Source organism: Chiloscyllium plagiosum, chromosome 12, assembly GCF_004010195.1.
Source record: "Chiloscyllium plagiosum isolate BGI_BamShark_2017 chromosome 12, ASM401019v2, whole genome shotgun sequence".
Lineage (NCBI taxonomy): Eukaryota > Metazoa > Chordata > Chondrichthyes > Orectolobiformes > Hemiscylliidae > Chiloscyllium > Chiloscyllium plagiosum.
This window is the reverse complement of record NC_057721.1, coordinates 57,752,624-57,759,446: the sequence shown is the minus strand read 5'-3', so window position 1 is coordinate 57,759,446 and position 6,823 is coordinate 57,752,624. Positions and strand designations below refer to the sequence as shown.

General features: G+C 42.9%; 1 protein-coding gene across 2 annotated transcripts in view; it reads right to left on the bottom strand.

The window, feature by feature from the left end:
- The window catches only part of LOC122555308 (vesicle transport protein SFT2B-like), a 42,418-nt gene that overhangs the window by 32,237 nt on the left and 3,358 nt on the right, over positions 1 to 6,823 (bottom strand). The window lies entirely within an intron of this gene.

Below are 6,823 nucleotides of genomic sequence, written 5' to 3'. Positions count from 1 at the left end.
AACGTAGGTGGGGAGTTCTTGGACTAAGGGGGACAGGACCGTGTCGAGGTATGCAGAGATGAGTTCTGTGGGGCAGGAGCAGACTGAGACAATGGGTCGGCCAGGGCAGTCAGGTTTGTGGATTTTGGGCAGGAGGTAGAAACGGGCGGTGCGGGGTTGTGGGACCATGAGGTTGGAGGCGGTGGTTGGGAGATCCCCTGAGGTGATGAGGTTCTGGATGGTCTGGGAGATGATGGTTTGGGTCATGGTCAAGGGGGCAGTAGGAGGAGGTGTCCGCGAGCTGGCATTTAGCCTCAGCGGTATAAAGGTCGGTGCGCTGTCTCACTTGGTCAAAGGCTCCTTCACATTCACATTGACAATGCTCCTTACTGATTATGCTGTATGGCACCACTGTGCTAAAAGGGATAGAGATGGAACAGATGTAGAAACTCAAACTTGTGCATTCATGAAATGCTGTGGGTCATCAGTAGCAACAGAACTGCAATCAATCACAATCCGTAATGTCATGACGTGGCACATCCGCCAACTTAACATCACTAAGCATGGGGATCATCCTTGTTCAACAAAGAGTGCAAAATGACACGAGAAGCAACATCTGGTGTACTTAAAAATAAGTTGTCAACCTGGTGAAGCAACAGAACAGACTACTTGCATGTCGAGCAAATAAGTAACACACAATTGATAGAGCTAAGTAATGTCACAATGAACGAATTAAATCAGAGTACCACAATCCTGCCATAACTCAACTGCGAATGATGGTGGACAATTAAATAAGTGACAAACATCTTCAACCTGAAGTGCAGAGTGAATGATCCTAAGATTCCAAGCATCACAGTTGTCATTCTTTAACCAATTCTGATTCACCCTACATAAATACCAAGAAACTGCTGAAGCACTTAAAACTTACCTCGAATACGGGAGTCCTCCATTTCTGTTTTTCAGCAGCAGCTCGAAGGGTGGGAGCTTGGACCAGGGGCCTGTCAGGAGTGGTGAGTCACTGATTTGAGCTTTTACATTTGACATCAGAGAGCAGAGGTTTCTAGGAAAGGAGGGACTTTCCATTTCCCACCAGCTATATAAGTGAGTGCTTTCTAAACCAGAGACCCTACCTTTGTAGGGTCTCCCACCCAATCATCTCCTCTAACCTTAAACACCAAGGACACATCAGGTAAGCTTCTCTTCCTTTTCACTTTCTGTTAAAGGGACTAGCAGGGATGGCGGTGCAAGGAGAGGAATGTTCCTCCTGCATGATGCTTGAGGTGTGGGACGCCATTAGAGTTCCATCCAAGTACCTCTGCAACTCTCGCTCCTCCAAGACCGTGTTAGGGAACTGGAGTGAGAGCTGGATGAATTTCGGATCATTCGGGAGGCAGAGGCTGTGATAGATAAGAGTTACAGAGAAACAGTTGCTCCTAGGCACGAAGTAAGCTGGGTAACTGTTTGAAGGGAAAAAAAAGTCGGTGGAGGGATCCCCTGTGGTTGTTCCGCTGAAAAACAAATATACCATTTTGGATACTGTTGGGGGCGGACTTACCAGGGATATGCAGTGGGGTGCAGGTCTCTGGCACAGAGTCTGTCACTATTGCACAGAAGGGAGGAGGAGAGTGTTAGTCATTGGGGACTCAGTAGTTAGAGGGTAACATAGAAGGTTTGTTGGGAACGAATGAGACTCATGGTTGTTGTGTTGCCTCCCAGGTGCCAGGGTCCGTGATGTCTCAGATTGTGTCTTTTGGGTCCAGAAGGGAGAGGGTGACCAGCACCAAGTCGTGGTCCACATAGTCCCAATGACATAGGTAAAAAGAGGGATAGGGATGTCAGGCAGGATTTTAGGGAGCTAAAACAAACAGTTATATCTCTGGTTTGTTACCCATACCACGTGATAGCGAGGCAAGGAATAGGCAGGGACGGTGCAGGAGGGAGTGTTTCAGGTACTTGGATAATTGGGATTCATTCTGGGGAAGGTGGAACCTCTACAAACAGGACAGTCTTCATTTGAACCAGAGGGTTTTAATATCCTGCGTGTGAAATTTGCTGGTGCTATTCGGGTGGGTTTAAACTAGCTCAGCAGGGGATGGGAACCTGAGGTGTAGTTCCAGTGCACAAGGGGGATGAGAGTAGGGAGGGCATGGACAGGATTTCACGGTCACAGGAATGTGCTGGTTTGAAGTGTGTCTACTTCAATGCCAGAAGTATCCAAAATAAGGCAGGTGATCTTGCAGCATGGATAGTTACCTGGGACTTCGATGTTATGGCCATTTCAGAGACATGAATAGAGCAGGGTGAGGAATGGATGTTGCAGGTTCCAAGGTTTAGATCTTTCATTAAGAACAGGCAAAGCGGTAAAAAGGTGAGGTGTGTCCTTGTTAGTCAAGGACAGTATAACGGTGGCTGAAAGAACTTTTGACGAGGACCTATCTACTGAGATAGTATGGGTTGAGGTTAGAAACAGGAGAGGAGAGGCCACACTGCTCTGAGTTCTTTATAGGCCTCCGCACAGTTCCAGCATCTGCAGCCCTCACTTTCTCCTCCTACCTCACAGATCAGCACAACATTGAGGGCCGAAGGGCCTGTTGTGCGCTGTATTGTTCTATGTTCTACTGCAAAGGCTAAAGTTCCTGACAGCATTCCAGCAACAGCATTAAATTCTTGCTCTTTCGAATTACCTACAACTCTAGCCAAATACTGCTACAGCATTGGCAGCTAGCCAACAATGTGCAAAACTGCCCACGTATATCATATTCAGAAAAAGGCAAGATACTTCCAACCTACCTAATTACCACACTCCATATACTCTTGATCAAGCATAAGGTACTGCATGTGGTCACTGAGTGGTGTCAAGTTGCATGTTCAGTAAGAACCTGTTCATCGAAGCCCAGTTTGGGCTCCGAAGTCATGCACATTGAGCTCCTGATTTAACTACAGCATTAGCAAAGCTGAACTCTTTTTGAGATGACAGTGACTTAAAGAGGCCTAGCAAACCAAACCAAAATCAACAGGAATCAAGAAAACTCTGCCAGTTGAAGTCATACCTATCAAAAAGAAAAGTTGGTTGTTGATTGCCGAATGCAATCATCTCAGTTCCTCTATCTTGCCACTCAGCTTCTCTGGCTGGTGTGCTAATCCCAGTCATCTTTAGCTATTTCATCAATGACAGTGAAATACTGAAGCAATCCATTACCACATGCAGCTTTAGGCTCGGACTGAAAGCCATTTCCTGGCACTAACTGCCAAAAGAAATGAACCATTACCCTTTGACGAGTGAAGGCATTACAAATACTGGATCCACAACTATCACCCATCACAGAAGTTACCATCGACCAGAAATTGAAATAGACTGGATAGATAAATATTATTACTAATATCGTATGTGACAGGCTAGGAATCCTGCATTGAGTAATTCACCTCCTGGCCACCACGTACAATGTATGAGTCAGGAGTTTGATGGAATACTCCCACTTGCCTGGACAAGTGTAGCTCCAACAACATTCAAGAAGTTTAACACCAGTCAGGACAAAGCAGCCCACTTGAATGGCACCACACCTTTAAACTTTCACTCGGTCCACCACTTTACAAGATGCACTGCAGAATTTCATTAATGTTCCTTTGACATAAGCTTCCAAACCCTGACCAATACCACCTGGAAGGACAAGGGCAGCAGATATACAAGGAACACCACCAACTACAAGTACCCCTCCAAGTCACTGATCATTCCAATTTGGAAACATATCGTTTGGTATGCTTTCCTTTATTGATCAGAGTATTGAGTACTCCTCAGATGCTGCCTGAACTGCTGTGCTTTTCCAGCACCACGAATCCAGAATCTGGTTTCCAGCATCTGCAGTCATTGTTTTTACCTTATTGAGTACAGGAGTTGGGAGGTCATGTTGCGGCTGTATAGGACATTGGTTAGGCCACTGTTGGAATATTGCATGCAATTCTGGTGTCCTTCCTATCGGAAAGATGTTGTGAAACTTGAAAGGATTCAGAAAAGATTTACAAGGATGTTGCCAGGGTTGGAGGATTTGAGCTATGGGGAGAGACTGAACAGGCTGGGGCTGTTTTCCCTGAAGCGTTGGAGGCTGAGGGGTGACCTTATAGAGGTTTACAAAATTATGAGGGGCATGGATAGGATAAATAGACAAAGTCTTTTCCCTGGAATCGGGGAGTCCAGAACTAGAGGGCATAGGTTTAGAGTGAGGGAAAATATATAAAAAGACCTAAGGGGCAACTTTTTCCACGCAGAGCGTGGTACATGTATGGAATGAGCTGCCAGGGGATGTGGTGGATGCTGGTACAATTGCAACATTTAAGAGGCATGGATGGGTATATGAATAGGAAGGGTTTGGAGGGATAGGGGCTTGGTGCTGGCAGGTGGGACTAGATTGGGTTGGGATATCTGGTTGGCATGGACGGGTTAGACCGAAGGGTCTGTTTCCATGCTGTACATCTCTATGACTCTATATCACTGTTTCTTCAGTGTTGCTGGGTCAAAGTCCTTCCCTAATAACATAATGGGTGATTACCAAATGAACTATGTGGGTTTAAGAAGGCAGCTCACCAATACTTTCTCAACAGCAACTAAAGAGTGGCAAGAAATACTTACCCCGTCAGAATCACCCACATCCCATGAATGAATTTAGAAACTCCTCTTTCACACATTATAAATGTTGGTTTTCCCCTTATTGGTATTCTTGAGAATTGGACTGATCACTGCAAGTTGAAATGCTTTGACAGATTGTTGCAATGAACAGTTATTTTTGAAAAACTGCTGTGTAGTGTAAAAAGCAAAGTAAGTTCTCAAATGGTTCATGAACAATTACTCAATAGGAAGGCTGAAATACTCTCAATGCTTTGCATTTTACAGCTGCAAAGGTTTCCTTATATAAGCAAAATACAAAGTGATTGAGAAAGCAATACAGTCCTACAAAAATACTTGAAGATTAGTAAACTGCTTTATATTGATAACAGCCAGAGCAACCATATCCTGCCAGTGAATTTAAAAAAAATTAATGGAGAGAGATGTCTCTAGTCCATTGTGGATCATGGCTAATTACTTACTGCATCACTGAACAATATTCTTTAACTAAATATTCTTTTTAAAAAGCTGTGACTGTAAGAACAGATGGCTACTTCCTACTGATAAGTCAACATGTAAAAATCCATCTGGGATAAATACACAACTCCTACCTGTGTTCAGATGCAAATTTACACAAATAAGAATCTGTTTTGTAATAATTTGAATATGTTGTGGTGAACTTTGATGGAAATTTATCCAGACACTTTAGAAGCAATTCTGAAAGCCAGAAAGGAAGTGTATTCACCGTAAAAATTAACACTCTACATTTTACGTGTTCCGATGAAAGAATACAGAACTAGCTTAGTTTTCATTTGGGAGCAGCATCTAAATGGCTTCAAAACATCAGCAGCTTGAGATTCCCTTGGGTATGCTAACACAAATGTTACATAATTAAAGCTTTCCAAGTGGTAGACATACCTGGAATTAACTATAGCTCATGCAGTCAAAATTACTAAAGAAAATAATGCAAAGACAAATGGATTTCTCTTTGGAAGAATTATACAGATTATTAAATACATAGACAATTTTGGACGTTAAATGGACAGAAACTCAGCAGGTCTGTCAGCATCTGTCGAGCAAGAAACAGAGTAATGTTACAAGTCTGGTATGACTTCAGAATTGTGAGACTGCTGAGTTTCTCTAGCACTATTTGTTTCAGATTTCTAGCATCCACAATACTTTGCCACTACAAAGTGCAGAAAGCTGTTGTAAGAGGAGATTTGGATGCTCCTGTGCATGAATCACAAAAGGTCAGAATGTAGGCACAACAAGTAATTTGGCAAGAAAATGGGATGTTAACCTTTATTGCGAGGGGGACAAACTATAAAGTAGAGTGTTGCTACAATGGTAGTGGGCATTGGTGAGACAATATCTGGAGTACTGTGTACATATTTATCTGTTACTTAAGGATGGATATATTTGCATCGAGAGCTCATGAGAAGGGGTATTCATCTGATTCCTGAGATGAAGAATTTATGAAAAAAGTTGAACAAATTGGCTCTATACATTTAAAGTGATTTACTGAAATATACAGAATTTGATGGAGCTTGACAGGGAAGATGCCTCAGTACCTTGAGGCAAAAGGATACTTCCCCTTGTTGTGGGATCTAGAATTGGGGGCAGTTTAAAAATAAGGGGTCTCCCATTTAAGATGGATTTCAGAAGGAATTGATTGTTATCCTTTGGAATTCTTCCCCATGTTGAGTGGTACAGGCTGGATAATTGAAGACTCTCCTAGATAGGTTTTTAATCTACAGGTGTTATCAATGCCACATAGGAAAGTACAGTTAAGGGCGCAATCACATCAGAAATCATCTTATTAGATGGCGAAGAATTCTCAAAAGGCCGAATGACTACTCCTTCTTACAGTTCTTATTGCCTTGTAATCCTATTTAGGAGGCAGATTGGAGAAGTGTATTAATTCGAATTTCAGAAGACCGATATCAAAATAATTCCCTCAAGTGCCTTGCCGCTTGGGCAGAGTACTGTATATCCCAAGCTATGCATTTGGTCCATAAATAAGGCTAAGTTTCAACAAAAGCATTCAAGGCTTTTTGACGTTACTTTTGCCAAAGGTGGCCTACCAGCTGCAAATTCTTAAATAAAACAGAACTAAAATAAATTGAAGTGGAGAAAGCTTGTGCAGCAGTTTTGACATGCCAGAGACCAAAACCCTTCACAGAAATGAAACATCCATAGATAGATGCTAGAAGAGAGCAGGAATGCAAAAGAGAAATAGGAAGAAGC